General features: G+C 45.2%; 1 long non-coding RNA gene across 6 annotated transcripts in view; it reads right to left on the reverse strand.

Annotated features, from left to right (window-relative positions):
• Positions 1 to 18,258, reverse strand: part of LOC140534628 (uncharacterized) — a 153,471-nt gene that overhangs the window by 91,294 nt on the left and 43,919 nt on the right. The window lies entirely within an intron of this gene.

Consider the following 18,258-nt stretch of genomic DNA (forward strand, 5'->3'; position numbering starts at 1 on the left):
GCTTTTGTACAGCCCATGTCTGGAATGCTCTCCTTCCCCATCTCACCTCTTAGGGTTCAAGCTCCCTTTCTGACTCATCTCAAGAATGACCTCTTGAACAAATCCTTCCTTGATGTTTCCAATTCTTGGCATTCTCCCTGTTCCCAAATGACTTAATATGTATGAAGCACACGCTCTCAGATCACTGCGCCAACTCCCACTTACCCTGATGAATCATGTCCCCGGACCTTGATTACGTGATCCTTTCAGCATTCTAGGGTGAGCCTTGAAGGGAGAGAAGGAGGCTTTCTAATGCTGTCGAGCTCACAAGCTCCGATCAGGGTGCTTCCTGAAGCGCTTATTGGTTTAGAATCCTCTACTTAGATTACTGATTGGTTGGTTGAAGTTTACTCTCACCTTTCTGCGGTACCAGGGCATCTTATTACTCATTTTAAGTTGGGCGGACAACTTGATGGATTTATTCAATCAATCCCACCTTTACATTTACTATATGTACATATATTATGCACTATAATTATCTGTCTATATATATATTTATATAATATAGTCCCTATTTATTTACCCGTGGGCTTGTTTCTACCCCAAAAGAAGATAAAATCCTTCAGGGCTCTTGTCCATATATACCCTTTACTTGTTAAGAACTTATGAAATGAACTGAGGTGTAGAGGAAATTGAGGTGCCTTAACTGACTTGCTCAAGGTGTCACATTCTTCAGAGTGGGATTTTAATCTAAGTCTCTTATCCCCAGGACTCTTCCTTCAGTTGAATTGCCCTTCTGTGATCTCATTTCTAAACTGAGGGTAGGCCTCTACCTTTTCAACTGTACAATGTGGGGGTTGGACAAGATGACTTTTGAGAGTCCTTCCAGCTTTCATTAAAACGTTGAACCTATGACCCTTCTGGGCTTCGGTTTCTTCATGTGTACAATGAAAGGGTTGGACTTCTGCGGTCTCTCCCAGGTCTAGATCTATGGTTCTACGAATGGAATCCCTTGGTTAAATGAACTTTGGAGTCCAGTATCCTAACACTATTACTACTGATGCGTTTGCTGTGAGTGTAGTTTAGGCTACCTCAGATCCAGTTAATTTCAGCTGTCTATAATTGGCATGCCACTTTTTCCCCTCTTACTCTTCTTAACCCCTTACAATCCTGCTTCTGATTTTATCAATCCATCAAGACTGCCCTCTCCAAAGTTACCCATTATCTCTTAATTGCCAACTCCAATAGCTTACTTTTTGCATTCTCATTCACCTTGAACTCTCTGTAACCTTGGACACTATTTCAGAAACTCTCTCCTTCCTCCTTCCCTCTCTCCCCTGGTTCTCCTCCTACATATCTGACCATTCCTTCTCTGTCACATTTGCTGGACGCTCTTCCAGATCACACCCTCTAACCATAGGTGCCTCTCAAGGTTCAGTCTTGGGCCCTTTTCTCTTTTCCCTCTCTATTTCTTCACTTGATGATCTCATCAGCTTCCAAGGATCTAATTGCCATCTCTACGTTGAGGATTCTCAGATCTACCTTTCCTGCTCCAACCTTTCTGCTGACCTCTAATCTTGCATCTCCAACTATCTTTCAGAAACCTTGAAATTGGTGTCCAGTAGACATCTTAAATCCAACATATCCAAAACAGAATTAATTTTCTCTTCCTCCAAATCCTCTCCCACTCCTAACTTCACTATTGCTGCAGAGGGCACTCTATCCTCTCAGTCAATCTAAGGTGGCATTCTCAATTCCTCTTTATCTCTCACTTACCTTCCCCATAATCCAAGCTATTGTCAAGGTCTGCTGATTTCACCTTTATAATATTTCTTCAATATGTCTCCTTCTCTCCTCTAACACTGCCATCGACCTGGCGCAGACCCTCATCATCTCATATCTGTACTGTCATAGCAGCTGCTGGAACAGAGAGCATGTCAGCCTGCCTCAAGTCTCTGCCCACTTTAGTCCATCCTCCAGCCACCAAAGTGATTTTCTCATCTGCCATAAAACTGCAGCCTGATTGGGAATTAAGGGGTCTGGGTTTGACTCTTTGTTCTGTTTCTACATGGATGATCTAAGACAACTCATTTCCCTGACCTGAACTTTGCTTTGTAAGTGCTTTGGAACTGCTGACCTGCCTCTAAGGTCCCCTCCACCTCTCGGTTATAATTCTGGAGAGTGTCCTGGGCACCAGGGTGTGAAATTAGAGGGCATGGATGAACCTCTGAGAGGCAACATGTCAGAGTGAACAGGGAACTCAATTTACAGTCAGGAGGACCAGGATTCACATCCTGCTTCATACACCAACATCCTACTTCTTACACTGTGTGACCCTAGACAAGTCACTTTACATTTCTAAGCTCCTCTAAAATGAGCAGATGTAGGACCGTATGTAGAAACAGGATCCCTCTCTGAGGGTGCTGGCTTCCTTATGACTCTAAATTTATAATCCTATGATCTGAATCTAACCCTCACCCCTTCAGAGTCAGATTTTTTAATTTATGTCAAATTTACTGACAACCCTCAATCAGTCTGTCATTAAGCATTTATTAAGCATCTATCCTAAGCACTAGAGAGATGAAAGGAGACAAACAGGCCCTACCCTCAAGGATCTTACTTTCTATTGGGGGAGACAAGCAAACGTAGTTTTCTAAATCTCTTAGCAAAATCCAGCTTGGGGGCAAAAGAGGCAAAACTCTTACCATCAGCCAGCACTTAAGGATCTGGGTCAGAAGGGGTCTTAGTCTAACAGGTAGCCTGCAATCAAGCCCCAGACAGATGAAGTGAGTGCAAAGTCACAGCTGTGGGGTCTGAGGCAAGGTTTGAGTCCAGTTCCTCTGAGCCCAAGGCTAATTCTCTCCTGGCATGCCTTGTCATTGGGCATTTCTACACAGGCGATTTGGGCCAGTGGACCCTGAGTTGATGCAAGCCTGGATCAGATTCACAAATCGCAGAGTTCCTTGGAAAAGGACTAAAGAAGGCATTAAGAAGGAAGGGATATAGAAGCAGAGAGAAAGAGTCACAGACTGTCAGATTTGGCTGGGGTTCTAGCCAGCACAGAGATCTCCGGGAGGTGGGGGAAGTTAGCAGAAAGAAGAGTTGGTCCAAGGGTTTGGAATCCAGTTTTAACAGCAATAACTACTTGCCATGTGACTTTGAGTAAGTCACAGTTTAATCTTTCTGATACTCAGATTCTCTATCCATTAAATGGAGTTAGACTAAACTGGTCTTTAAGTTCATGTACAGCTTCTGATGTTTGATTCTATGATCCATTATCAAGACGAGGATTGAATGAAATTCTCTGTAAGAAAGGGTAACAAGGACTGCTGGATTTGAGGTCAAAGAGTCAGGCTTGAACCCTAGAGCCCCCTGCCACCCACACTGTTCCCTTACTACCTGAATGAATGAATGAAAGACTGAATGAAAATGCATTTATGAATGGTTTACTAGGTGTCAGGCACTGTGCTAAATGCTGGTGATACAAAAAGAAAAATCCAGACAGTCCCTGCTTTCCATTTAAAGGGTCACCCTCACTCTAATTGTGGAAACAATACACAGAAAAAAGTTCATCTGCAGGGCAGAGGGAAAAGTCCAGAAATCAGTCAGTGGGTCAGTCAATAAGCATTTATTAAGTGCTCTCTCAGATACTTATTAGCTATGTGACCCTGGGCAAGTCCCTTAATCCTGCTTGCCTCCGTTTCCTCACCTGTCAAATGAGCTAGAGGAGGAAATGGCAAACCACTCCAGTATCTTTTCCAAGAAAACCCTAAATGGGGCCATGAAGAGTTGGACGTGATTGAACAAGTACTCTAGAGATCAGACACTCTGCTTTCTACTGATTACCCGTTCGTTGCTATGGTCCCTTCCAATTTAAAATCATTGGTTCTAGGGTACCATATTGGTGCTTAGGTATTGCAGAGATAACTTGGTGAGGGTTGGGGGGAGATTTTGAGGGCAGGGACTGATCCAGTTTTGTCTTTGTGTCACCAAGGTATAGTACCTGGCACATAGTAGGTCTAGCTTAATAAATGCTTATTGATTGATCCAGCTTCTTAGAGTCATATGAGTTCAAGGAATAGGATCTAGAGATGGAAAGAAGCCAAGAGGCCATTTAGGCTACATTCCTCATTTGCCATATGAGGAGACTGAGGTCTGAGAGTGAAAGTGATCTGTCCAATATCGATTTATAGGAAGGAAGAGGCAGAATATGGAATCGAGTCCCAGTCCTCTGATGGAAGATACAGCAATCTTTCCCTCGCTCTGTGAAGACAGATGATTTTTCTATGAAAAAGTGGATGAGAGAAGCAGGGAAAGAAGGAGAAAGGGGAATGGGAAGGGGAAAATGATTTAGAAAACTCTTTTCCACCTACACTAACCAAGCTCCAGCCCCCACCCCCACCCCCCACACTGAATCATACAATCATCTGATTTCTCTAGGCCGGGATTCTGAGAGCAAAGCTCTCCCCCAAGAGTCCAGGGCAGGGGGGAGAGGAGGTGGAGAACAAAAGCTTGGGATGCCCCCGCCCAGCTGGAGCAGCCAGCCCTTTGGATTGGATGGCCAAGGGACCTCACGGAGCGAGGTCAGCACTTAAAAAATTCCTGGAGTCAAAGGGCCCAGGGGCTTGGGTGCTACATAAGGCCTTCCCTGTATGCCCCCATTGTTCCCCAGATAAAAGGGGCCAGGCTGGGAAACAGAAGCCCGTCTCCAGGCTACTGGCAAGTCTGCTGCGGAATGCCCAGTCCCCTCCCCCCCACCTTGGCCCTTCCTTTGGCAGCCGGGATGGCCTGGGCTGATGTGGCTGCTAAGGCTGTGTGGTGGTGGGCATAGAGAGAGAGAAGGGAAGACAGCACAGACCCTGGATGCTGCTGGTGGCTTTTTTCTTTTTTCATTGAGGAGTGAAATGAGAGGGGGTGCTGTGGCTAGAGTGGACAGGGTCAGTTTCCCTGTGACTCTCCTAATTCCCATTCTGGACATGGCAGGCTTGCCCAAGTCTGCTGCCCAGTTAGAGAGTTTGGTAAAAAGAGTCTTAAGGAATTAACTTTCCTAGGCCTAATTGTCTATAAAAATTCTAAGTCTAGGAGTTTCATTATCTCAACTAAACTACAGGAGATGGGAAAAGGGACAAACTTTTCTGTTACCTCCTCTTGTCTTAGCTTGGGGCGGAGAAAGGAGACAGAAAGACGAGGTTGCTGGGAATCCTTAAACATCCCTTTCGCTCACTCCCTGCCAGGCTTTGCCTTTAGAGACTGTCCTTAGTGGGGGTGGGGAGGAAGTTAAGCAGGGAGACACCCCTAGGCACTCATTCGTCAATGGTTAATGGCAGTGATGGGCAGTCCTCTCCACCAGCACAGTGCCAAGGGCACCTGCTACCAGACAGATACCCCAACCAAAAAACCCAACCCTGCACTCATACTCATCGGCTCCTTGCCAGGTCTGCCAAAGTAGCCCATCAAAAAATTGCTCATTCCCCCCACCAAACTGAAGAATCTGGGCCACTTTTAAGTCCAGGAAGCTGCCTGGGCATCCTGGGTGGCATGCTGCCCTGGTCCCTAGACACCACCATGGGCCAAGTTAAGGAGGAAGAAAGAGTTATCCAAGTCTCAGGGTTTGGAAACTTTTGAAAACGTGTGTAAGGATTTCTTTGGTGCCTTGGACTGGAAATGTTTTCAAATGTTTCCCCAGCCCTTGGAGCAGAGGTGACATGCCAAGGATGGAGGAGGAAGAGGAGAGTGAGTATGGGAGCTCAGGAACATCTTCAGAAACAGAAATGTTCCAGGAGAACCCCCACAGGTCAAAGAGTGAGACTTTGCTAAGGACTGATTCTTTCCTCAACTTGCCCAAGAAGGGTCAGGTTCTGGAGAGAGAATGAGAGGGGGATGCTGCTATCTAGTTACGTGACACTATTGGTGTGTAGTCATTTCAGTTGTGTCCAACTCTCTGTGACCCTGTGGGGGTTTTCTTGGCAAGGATATTGGAATAGTTTTCCATTTCTTTCTCCAGCTATTTTACAAATGAGGAAACTGAAGCAAACAGGGAGAAGCAATTTTTCCAGGGTCACACAGCTAGCCAGCGCCTGAGGCTGGATTTGAACTCAGCTCTTCTGACTCTAGGCTTAGTGCTCTATCCACTGGTCCACTCAGCTGTCCCATATGACACTAGGAACACAGATTTGCAGCTGGACAGGACCTTAAATGACACTGACTGCAACCCCTTCATTTTACAGATGGGAAACTGCGGTAACAGAAGTCAAATGACTGATATGAGACATCTGTTTGGCGCTGGAAGGCACCTGAGAAACCACCTAGCTCAAGTCCTCAGAGAGGATCAGTGATGCAATGGAGAGGGTGCTGGATTTGGATTCAAGGAGAGCTGAGTTCCAGTCCTGACTCAGATATTTACCAGCTGGATGACCCTGGGCAAGGTACTTAGCTTGTCTCCACCTCAGTTTCCTCATCTGTAAAATGAGAGTAATAGGAGCACCTTCCTCCCTGGGTCAAGCAATCAACAAGTGTTTACTCAGCATTAACTATTCTGTGTTAGTACTGCTAGAACAAAGAAAATATAGCAGCCTCTGCCCTCAAGGAGGATATATTTTAATGAAATTATATATACATATATATATATATACGTGTGTGTGTGTAAAATACACTCATGTGTACAGATACACAAGACATATATGTACATGTATACATACACACACATATATGCACATGTATGTGTGTGTGTGTATCTTTTTGCAAACCTTGAGGAACTATGTAAACGTTAGCTCAACAAAATGGGGATAATTACAGCACCTACATCTCAGATGTTGTGAGGATCAGACGAGATAATATTTGTAAAGTGCTTAGCACAGTGCTGGATGTATAGTAGGTGCGTAATAAATGCACATTTCCTCCTTTATCTTTTTATCCTCCTCCTCTTCTTCCTCCTTCTCCTTCTCCTTCTTCTTCTGTGATTTGCCCCAGGGCACACAGTTGGCCAATAGCAGACCTAGAATTTCCACTCCTTTGTCTTCCTACCACACCATAGCAGACAAATGTCTGCTCCCCTTACTGCACTGTGTGCCTCCTGAGGGCAGCCACCATGTCCATCCTCAGCTTTGGCTTTCCCACTCCTTAGCATGGTACTCTGTCCACAATAGTCCTTTAATAAAAGCCTGTCAAATTGATCTTAGGACCACAAGATCTCTAGCTGGCTTTGTTTGGTCCAACCCATACATGTCACAGAAGAGGAAACTGCTTCTAGGGATCATTCCAGCTCTCATACCAGACATCTGTTACATCCTTCAGTTTCCACTTGGGATCCTAGATGTGGATTTGGAAGGGACCTTAGAAATGTTTAGCACAACACCCACCACAGAGTAAACAATAGGTGCTTAATAAATGCTGGCTGACAGACTGACTAGAGACCATCTCACCCAATCCCATTTTTATAACTGAGGAAACGGAGGCCCAGAGAAGTTATGTGATGTGGCCAAGATCACACGGATGCTGAGTAGCAAGGCTGGGCTCATACCCCATTCCTCTGAATCTTTAGGAGATGCCTGTGCAGTGTAGGCTGGACTCCATGATCCGAGGTTCCTTCTCATTATGAGATGGCCAGAAGGGATTTTAGGGTCTATCTAATCCAACTCTCATTCTACAGATGAAGAAATGGAGGTAAGTGTTGCAGAGAAAAGGTAAGTGATGCCCACTATCGCATTCCACTATGAAACTCAACTCCCTTAACCCATCCCCGTCCCCATTTTGCAGAGAAAGAAGGAACTTGACTTGCCCAAGGTCATTTGACTAGTGAGTGAAAGAACTGACTCCAGATCTAGCACTCTTGGCCCCACACCATCATTTTATGAGGAAACGGAGGGCCTAAGAAGGCCCCTGTTAGACGGGACTAGAGCAGAGTTTCAATGGGGTGAGCACTCCCTGAGAGGAACCCATCTACCAGGAAAAATGGGCACCTTCTGTGCTCCCTATGGATTTAGGGAACTGCCCAGGGTCCTCTAGCCAAATTGCCTTAGAGCTGGACTTGAACCTAGGTTCTCTTGACTATGGAACTAGCTTTCTGTCCTCTATGCTGTGTGTAGCCTTTCACTTGCTTCTTAGGGGAGAGGGGGGGAATGAAAAAAGCTTTCTACCTTCTCTCGGGGGCAGACATTTATTTCAAAGGACATAATTACAGAAAGTGAGCTTGTGGATATTTTGATCTTTGCAGAAATCTCTCTCTTACAGACAATGTGCAAGCTGTTTGACATGCCCCGTCAGGGTGGGTCAGGCAGGCCTGAGGTGGGAACTTTCTTCCTGGGGTGAGGTCACTATGAGAGAGCAAGAGTTTGGCTCCCTTGGAATAACATGGAGTCCTGCCACCCCATTTCCTCATGTTCCTGTGTGCGTGTGTGCGCGTGTGTGTCTGCTTGTCTGGAATCCTGTTCCCTGGCATCAGGTTCAGTCCCAACACAAAGGATACAAGGGATATTGGCCTATCCCATGGTGGAAGGGGGTGGAGGAGGCTACGACAGGTCTGCCAGGCCACGGCAGGGAGGAGGGGTAGGATCTCTCAACTGAATAACAAGGATTTGGTGCCTGCTCTGGGCTGGGGGTAGGGTGGGGGAACAGTAGAGTGCAGTGGAGAGAGGCTGGCCTCAGGGGCAGAACTTGTGCCTTTGTTTTGTCTGACAAATGCCAGCTGGGGGACTCTGGGCAAGACACTGAATTTCTCAGTGACTATAGGAAACGCTCTAAGACCGAGAACTGAGAGTGCTGGTCTGCAACGATAGGAGTGGTTTTCTTACAAAGGTAGATTGATGGAATCAACAAAGTCCAGAGAGAGAAAGAATGAAATAGAGTGAGAGAAGAAGAAGAAAGGAAGGAAGGAAGGAAAAGAAACAAAGGAAAGGAAAGAAGGAAGGAAGGAAGAAAGAAAAAGAAAAGAAGAAAGGAAGGAAGGGAGGAAAGAAAGACAGGAGAAAGGATGGAAGGAAGAAAGGAAGGAAGGGAGGGAGGAAAGAAGGACAGGAGGAAGGATGGAAGGAGGGAAGGAAGAGCCAGGCACTGAGTTAGTTCCATTGTGTGATGCTCTGGTTGCTACTGAGCCTTAAATTCTAAACTTGCTAGAAAGGAGGCTTGGAGAGGAGAAATGAATTCTAGAGTCAGAACATCTTAGAATGGAAAGTTCACTGGGTCATGCTCTCTTACCCTATGAAGGGATCATTGACATTTTATCCTTTAGTTTTGTCTTAATTCACCATCAGGAAACCTATAACTTCCCAAGTTACTTTACCTGATACCGTCCCAACTTCCTTATTGCAAACTGATCTCCTTAGAACCAGATCTCTTATAACTTATGTCCCTTCTCCCTTAAGGAATTCATCCACTCAGCTTTGTAACCCACTCCTGACTGGTGAGTGAGAACAAACTCACCTAACCCATTATATCTAGCTATGCCTAGACCGTGGTTCACATCACATCCAACCATCCATAGGAAATCAGCACAGGCTTCCTGCCATCTGCTCTGATGGATGCCATTTCCATCTGTGCCCTGGGAACCCCACCTCCTACTTTATAGCCCTTGCTCTGGAAACAGTCATGTAATACTGCTATTGATTCTTGAGAAGGCCAGGCAGATAACTACCCAATGTTTCCATTCATGACTCTGCAAGCCAAAAAGACAAACACATAAACAAAAAACAATCTTCCCTAGTTACCGTTCCCTTTATGCATTGTTACCTCCATTGAAAGGTAAGCTCCTTGAGGGTAGGACTTATTTCTCTTTTGGATTTGTATTCTTAGCACCAAGCACACTTGCATAGTATGCACTTAACAGATGCTTTCTCAACCATCCATTTACCTATCCATCCATCCATCCATCCACCCACCTATCTATCCATCCATCCATCCATCTATCCAGTTCTTCCAAAGTGTTTCCCAAGTCTTCATTGAGTTGTTTCACTCACTCATTTACTCAACATTATTGTGTTCAGTCCTAGGCACTATATTTGAGGAATGCCATTGGAGAGCTACAACTAGTCCATATGAGAATAAGGAGCATGCTGAGTGCCCCACAAACCATGGCATAAGATGCTAACACTTCCGCAATCCCATAGTGTTTTTCTGCCTCACAAAGCATTTCCTTTCAAAAGCCCTGTGAGGTAGGCAGTGCAAAACTGTTTGGCTCCTCACCTGAGAAAATAGAGCCCTGAAATCTTCAGTGGGAGGCCTGTGGTGTCACAAGTTCATACTGCAGAGTGTGTATGTGTGTGTGTGTGTGTGTGTGTATGCATGTGCACACTTGTGTCACATACATCTGTGGTGCCATATTTCTCCCTTTTTGAAACTCCTATAAAAGGGGGCCTATATTCAGTGTCTCTACCTCACCCACTCTCAATCTTTCTTTAGCTCTGCATTCTGGCTTCTGATCTCATCATTCCACTGAGACCACTCTCCCCAAAGCTACCAGTGATCCCATGGACTTCTTTCAGTCCTCATGCACCTTGACCTCTCTGCAGCTTTGGACACTGCTATCACCTCCTCCTTGATATTTTCTCCTCTGGATTTTCATGACATTGTTCTGTCTTGGTTTTCCTCCTACCCCTCCAAACATTCCTTCTCACTCTCCTTCATGGGTTCCTCATACATATCATACACCTGAACTATGGGATCCACAAGGCTCCTTTCTTTACGCTCTTCTCTTTTCCATCTGCACTCCCTGTTGGTACCTTTATCAGGTTCTATGGCTTATTTATCATCCCTATATAGATGACTACTGAATTACTCACTCACTCTCTTCCCACTGTCTCATCCCTCCCCCCTCTCTCTTTCATACACACACACACACACACACACACACACACACTCACACGAGGGGGGAAGTAAGGAGAAAGAGAAGAGAGAGAGAGAGAGAGAGAGAGAGAGAGAGAGAGAGAGAGAGAGAGAGAGAGAGAGAGAGAGAGAGAGAGAGAGATATTGGGGGAAAGGGAGAGGAAGGTCCCTCTTCTCTCTCATGCCTCCACTCCAACTGAATGTCCTAGAGACACGTTAGATTCACCATGTAAAAAACAAGAATTGTCTTGGTCCCCAAGCCTTACCCTCTTCTTTCTGCTGAGGGCATTCCAGTCAGCCAGATTCCAACTCTGGCCTCACCCTCACATGCTCCCTCTCTCCACACATCCAATCAGTTGCCAGTTGCTGATATTTCTCTCTCTTGGACACCTCCTGAATCAATCCCCTTGTCTCTGTCCACACAATCATTGCTCTGGTCCAGGATCTCATCACCTCCCACCTGGGCCATCACCACCATCTCTCCCCACTCTAATCCATCCTCCCCACGGCTGCCAAGGTGATTTTTTCTAAAGCTTCAGTTTAGACTAAATACCTTTCCAACTTCAGATAATTGAGTGGCTGCCTATTGCCCCCAGGATAAAACACAAACTCCTCCATTTGCCATTTTAAGATGTTCACAATCTGGTTCCAGTCTCCCTCTGTGGGTTTGTGGCACATTACTCCCTTGTACACACCCTGTGTTCTAGACAAACTGTCCTAATTTCTTCTCCTTATCTATAATGTGAAAGCTCCTGCCTCTAGGCAGGCTGTTCTCCAAGCCTAGAAGGAGTATCCTACTCACCTGTACCTCCTGGGATTCTCAGCTTCCTTCAAAGCTTGGTGCAAATACAATCTCCTGCCCAGCTGATTCATTCCCACCTCTTGCACCTGTTGAAATGTCTATCTGTCTATCCATCCATCTATCTAAATCTATCTATACCCCTGTCTATACCACTATCTCTCTGTCTGTCTTTTCATCCATCTATCTGTCTGTCTATTCATCCATCTATTTATATCTATCTATACCCCATCATCTGTCTATACCTCTATCTGTCTGTCTATTCATTCATCCATTCATCTATTTGTCTGTCCATCTATTCATCCATCTGTCTGTCTATATCTGTCTATACTCCTATCATCTGTCTATCTGTCTCTTCATCCATCCATTCATATTTATCTGTATACCTGCCTATCTATTCATCCATCAATTTATATCTATCCATCTATCTATCCATCTCTCTCTCTCTCTCTCTCTCTCTCTCTCTCTATTTATCTATCTACCTACCTACTTACTTGCCTATCTATCTATATCTAGTGTGTGTATAGTTTTATTTACATATACCTTGAATTTACTCCCTGAAATTACACATTCTCTCTCTTTCTGTCTCTCTCCATATATATGTATATATACATACACACATATATACATACACATATATGTAAATTGTGTCTGTACTTATTATCTATGTCCGTGTTGACATTTCCCTTTTCTTGGCCCCACAATAGAATGGAATCTCCCTGAGGAGAGAGATTTTCTCTCCCCTGCCCTCATTCCCGTATCTCTAGGGTCTGGCAGAGTGCCTGGCACAGACTAGACATTTAATAACTACTTGTTGAATAAATGTATGTTTAGCCTGAAGAAGAGACCATGGAGATGTGACAGTGACTGTGAAGGTGTGCCATCTGGGAGGATCTGATGGCTTCCATCTGTCCTCCAGGAACAAATAGAAGCCTAGGGAGAAGCTGCTCAGATTTAGGGTCGATGGAGGGTAACATTTCTCCTTTGTGATTTGTTTCAGGGCATGGGGAGTCTCTTCTGAACAGATTTTCTCTAAAGGGCTGGCTGGCCATTCATCAGGGATGCTATAGGGAGAGACCCTTGTCAATGTTTATGTTGGATGACAGGTCTGCTGAGGTTCCTGCTAGCTATGATCTCATGACTCAGCCAAGATTTGAATCCAGGACTCCTGACTCTGAGTCTAATTCTTCCACTTTCCATTGTACCAGGCTCTTTCATAGTTAATGAATTATTATAATGAATTATATTAAATGTATTATAAAAAATAAAATAGGATCAGGGATCTGGAAGGGACCATATAGTCTCCTCATTTAACAGATGAGAAAACTGAGGCCTAGAGAGAAGTGGAAGAGACTACAAAGGCCATGTAAGACCAACCCATTCATTACATAAATAAGGAAACAGAGGCTAAGAGAGAGATGATGACTTGCCTAGGTTCTATTTCTAACCACTGTACTGCACCTCATATCATATGAGCCTGTGAGAAGGATTTGGACCCAGAAGACCTGCCCTGCTCCTTACTAATTGTATGACCTTGGCCAAAGTACTTTCTCAGCCTCTGCATCTTCATCTGTAAAATGAAGGGGCCAGACCAGATCATTTCTACATTCCTCTAAAATACCATGCTCCTAGAAACAGCAGAGTTTTTGGGAAGGGTTTGGCCTCACTCTAGGAAGAAACTGAGGCTTTATACCTAACTTCTACTTAATTAGAACAGGCCTTTGGCTTGATGTATGGAGCCCTGGAAAGCTTTGCCCTCCTCCTGGCCTGCCATGGTGTCTGAAATTATACCGTTAGAGCCAGTAATGAAGCTTTCCTTTAGATTAAGCCATTGCTGGCTGCAAGAGTTTCCATTAACAACCACCACAACACCATAGGCAAATGCCTTTAAGAGAAATGGTATATGACCCCAGCATGGATTTCCCTGGGAGATGGGTAGTGGATTTTTTTCCACTAGAGATTTTCAAGCAAAGATCCAAATATTGTGGACATGGAAGGAATTCCCGTTCAAGTATAGATTGGAGAAGTCAGCCTGTGGGGTTCCTTCCAACCCTTAGATTCTGTGATTATTAATCATTAGGGGATTAGTTCCTACCTAGGTTCCTTCTGATATCAGAGTATGGTGGTAATCTTGGGGTATCACAGGTGATAATAGCGGAAGGCAAGTTCCAACAGGGACCGCCATGTTGGAAAGAAAGCTTTATGGATGTGTAATCTACCAGAAGTAGATTCAATCAGACATTTATTAATCACCTGATGTGTGTCAGGCAGGAGAAGCTGATGCAGGGGATAGAGAGCTGGCCACGGAGTGAAGCAGACAGGAGTTCTATTCCTGCCTTGGACAGACTGTGTGATTCTGGGTGAGTCATTCAATGTCTAACTCTCTAAGACTATAGGGTGTAGGACAAGGGTTGGCTTGCCTTGGCAGAATCTTTCTTACATTCGTGAAATCCCAGGTCCAGAAAAACAAACAAACAAAAAATAGTTCCAGATAATGTGTTAGGTACTACTGATACTAAGACGTTAAGGGAAACCCTGCCCTTGAGTTGATTACTTTCCATTGGTGAAAGCAACGTGTACACAGTAGATATATACAAAATGCATATCAATTAGATACAAGATGATTTGGGGAGAGAGGGCACTTTTAGAGGCATCAAGAAAGGCTTTATGTAGAAGGTGGCACTTAAGGTGAGTCTTGAGGGAAGCTCACGATTTTAAGAGCTAAAGGTGAGGAGGGAGAGCACTCCAGGCAGAAGGCATAGCCACTGCAAAGCCTGGTTGGTAAGAAATGGAGAGCTGTGTTAAAGGAACAATGAATTGAAACATAGAGGCCCTAGCAGGAAGTAACTTGTTAGGAGGTTGGAAAGGTAGGTTAAGGCAGGCTGTGAAGGGATGTATATGGTGAACAAAGGAGTTTATATTTAATCCCCAAATCAATAGGAAGCCATTGGAGTTTACTGAGTGGAGAGAACACTTGTACTCTAAGAAAACTACTTTGGCAGTCACTGGGAGGTAAGATTAGGGAGGGATGAGATAGGATAAGTTAGGAGGCTATTGCATTAGTCTAGGGGAGATGGGACCAGAGTCTGAATTATCTGAATGACAGGCCTAGTTAAAGTCAGACAACCTCTCACTAGGTTGGTTGGAGGGGGATAAATATTTCAGCTTCAGGAATTCTCAAAGATGGTCTAATGATGAGTCAGTCAAGCACTTATTAAGTGATTATTATATGCTAGGCACTGTGCTAAATGCTAAGGATACAAAGAAGGGCAAAAACCAGCTTCTGCCCTCAAAGAGTGTATAATCTAACAGGGAGACAACATGCTGACAACTACATACATACAAGATTCATAGAGTTGAAAGTACTCGGATGAGAGACAGGCATTAGCAACAAGGAGCGGGGTGGAGGGATGACTGGCAAAGGTCTTCTGAAAAAGGTGAAACTTCATCAGTGGGTGAGGAGGGAAGCTGAAGAGAGGAACAGAATTTGGAACTCAAAATTAAAAAAATTGAACGTATATATAAAGCATAAGAAAGTTAAAAAGCTAAGAAGGGGTCAGGCTATGAATGGTTTTAAATGTCAAAGAGAATATCTTGCAGGTAATAGGGCAGCTAGGTGGCATAGTGGGTAGAATACTTGGCCTGGAGTTAGGAAGACTTGAGTTTAAAATCTGGTTGCAAATACCTACTAGCTATATGACCTTGGGTAAGTCACTTAACCCATTTGCCTCAGTTTGATCATCTGTAAAACGAACTGGAGAAGGAAATGGAAAACCATTGCAGTCCTGCCAAGAAAACCCCAAATGGGGTCAGATAATTGGACATGATTGAACAAGGAGCTCATTGTGCAGAGCAGGTAGCATGGTCTAACCTATGCTTCAGAAAAATCATCTTGGCAGCTGAGTGGAGGCAGGGAGCCCCAATTTGGAGGCTATTGCAAGAAGTGATGAGAGTCTGGATTAGAGGGCTGTCTGTGTAGGGAATATATAAGAGCTATGTTGGGATGTTAGAAAGAACATGATTTTGTGATGGATTATCTATGTGGAGTGAGAGTGAGGAATCAAGGATAACCCCAAGGTTGTGAGCCTGGGCTCCAAGGAGATTGGTGGTACCTTCATTGGATGCAATATGGAAGAAAGTTTGGGGAAACCAACCAAAATATGGTTTTTGAGGAAAGATAATGAGTTCTGAATTTGGACACATTGAATTTGAGATATGTAGAGGACATCCAGTTCAAAATATCCAACAGGCATTTGACGATTGGGGATCCCCAGAGATATGTAGATCTGGGAATTATCCACATAGAGATGCTACTTTGATCCGTGGGAGCCAATGAGATCACCAGCTATAAGAGTGTTGAGTGGAGAGAGAATGGGTCCAGCATGGCGACAGTCCTAGGAGACCTCAGAGGAAGTGGTCACTGGATCAGTGAAGTAAGGGAGCAGGGCTGACAGGGGGACATTAGAGGGCTCTGTGGGGGCAGTTCAAAGGTTGTAGGAAAGCAGAGATACCCAGAAAAGAGTTAGAAGAGGTGGCTCTAACTTCAGGTAAGTTACAATTCAAATTGGGACTATGCTAGGAAAATGTTTTCCCTTCTCCCAATCTGGGAGAAAGACAGAAATAGAGACAGAGGGAGAAAAAGAGGGAGGTGATGAGAGAGAAAGCGAAAGAAATAGAAAGGTGATGAGAAGGAAGACAGAAAGAGAAGAGAGAGGGAGGTGAGGAGAGAAAGAGTAAACCTATGAGAAGGAAGTCAGAGAGAAGAGAGGGAGGTGAGGAAGTGGGGAGAGGGAGAGGGAGGAAGGGAGGGAGAGGGAGAGGGAGAGGGAGAGGGAGAGGGAGAGGGAGGGGGAGAGGGAGGGGGAGAGGGAGAGGGAGAGGGAGAGAGGGAGAGAGAGAGAGGGACAGGGAGAGAGAGAGAGAGAGAGAGAGAGAGAGAGAGAGAGAGAGAGAGAGAGAGAGAGAGAAAAGAAGAAGAAGAAGAAGAAGAAGAAGAAGAAGAAGAAGAAGAAGAAGAAGAAGAAGGAGGAGGAGGAGGAGGAGGAGGAGGAGGAGGAGGGAGGGAGGGAGGGGGAGAGGGAGAAGGAGAGAAGGTGAGGAGAGAGAGAGAGAGGGAGACAGAGACATACAGAGGCAGAGAAAGAAGAGACAGGATTGGCTGGTGAGCAGGAAGCTGGGAGCGGGGGCGGATTTTCCAATATGAGATTTCTTCCTTTCACCTCTTGGAAAATCAATAAGTGGGGGATGGAGAAAATCAAAGGTAAGAATTGGTCATTGTTCCAATGGAGTAGTGGACATTCTGGGAACAAAGCCATGGATGAGGTAAGGGGAGAGGCCAGCCAGCATTCCAGAGCATCCGGCCTCACTGAGGCTTCAGAAAGGAAGGCTGGGTTGTGTTGGGGCAGGCTAAGAGCTGGGATGTTCTTCTCAGGTAGGAGACAGCCTCACATCCATGTTCCTGCCCCACCCACTGCACAGCCTCAAACCTCAGTCCAAGGTGGGGCAGCTTCTCAGAAGCTAGTTTGCTCTTTGTTCATTTTCAGGGTGTTGGATTGTAAACATCCCACACTGCACAACTCAGTCATACAACCCGGACACACACAACCTCATCAAGCAGCCGGGGGGTGGGGCAAGGGACAACCGAGCCGAGTAGTTCCAAGTGGCTGTTTTGCTACCATCAAGACAGACCAAGGAGAACAAACAACCACTTTTAAATAGAAATAAGTTCATGAAAATAGAAATGCCTCAACTTTCTATCCACCACAAGTCAGCTGATGGGCATGCTTTCCGAGGGACCTTACAGAGCAGTGAAAAGTACCTATTTCAAGGGTAACAGTAAGAGGAAGGTATGGGGAGGGGAGGTTCTCACCACCACCTTCCTTACCTTCCCAGTCCGAAGGACTGACTGAATGTACATGATGGATAGAGAACATCAGACTGACAATTAGGAAAATTTTAGATTTTAGAGCCCGTTCAAAGGATTTCGAGCTGGCAGGGAGTTCAGTCTACTCTCATTGTACAGGTGAGGAAAGGATGGTCTGCTGATGGTATGTGAACCTCCCAGCCCTGACGCTTGTTTGTATTCTAAAGGCCCTCCCAGCGTGGATATCCTCTGTTCCAAGGTCACTCCAAGCTCTGACAGTCTGTTCTAATCTCCTGCCCCGCTCTGACATTCCCAGTTCTAAAGTTCATTCAATGGACCTTTAAGCCCTAATGTACACACTATTGCCAAGTATCCCAAGTACTCAAGATCTGGTTCTCTCCCCACTATTCCTTGCTGCCCAGGACTCAGGGGCCACCCTGTTGAGCATCCTGACATGTGACAGTGTCTCAGGTCTATATAGGATCACACCCCTCCCCACCAGAGAGCCAAATATCCTATGATGAATAACTGAGGTCTGAGGAGCTGATCCCAAGCACGGGTGCCCAGTGACTGGGAAGAGGGTGCCAACTTTCTCTTCTAAGCTTACAGGGGCCCTCAGGCCATGCCTGGTTTGTGTCCCGGGTTCACTTTTATCCACATCAGTGTATCTTCTCCCCATTTTAATCTCCTAATAGGGAAAGAATGGGGGCTGTGTGGGCTGGCTTTTCCTACCTTAATGACTTCTCCCTGTCATTGACTGCTTGTCCTAAATGACAATGTAGGGTTGTTTCCTAGGGAGGAA

The sequence above is a fragment of the Notamacropus eugenii genome, chromosome 3 (genome assembly GCF_028372415.1).
Source record: "Notamacropus eugenii isolate mMacEug1 chromosome 3, mMacEug1.pri_v2, whole genome shotgun sequence".
NCBI classification, from domain to species: domain Eukaryota; kingdom Metazoa; phylum Chordata; class Mammalia; order Diprotodontia; family Macropodidae; genus Notamacropus; species Notamacropus eugenii.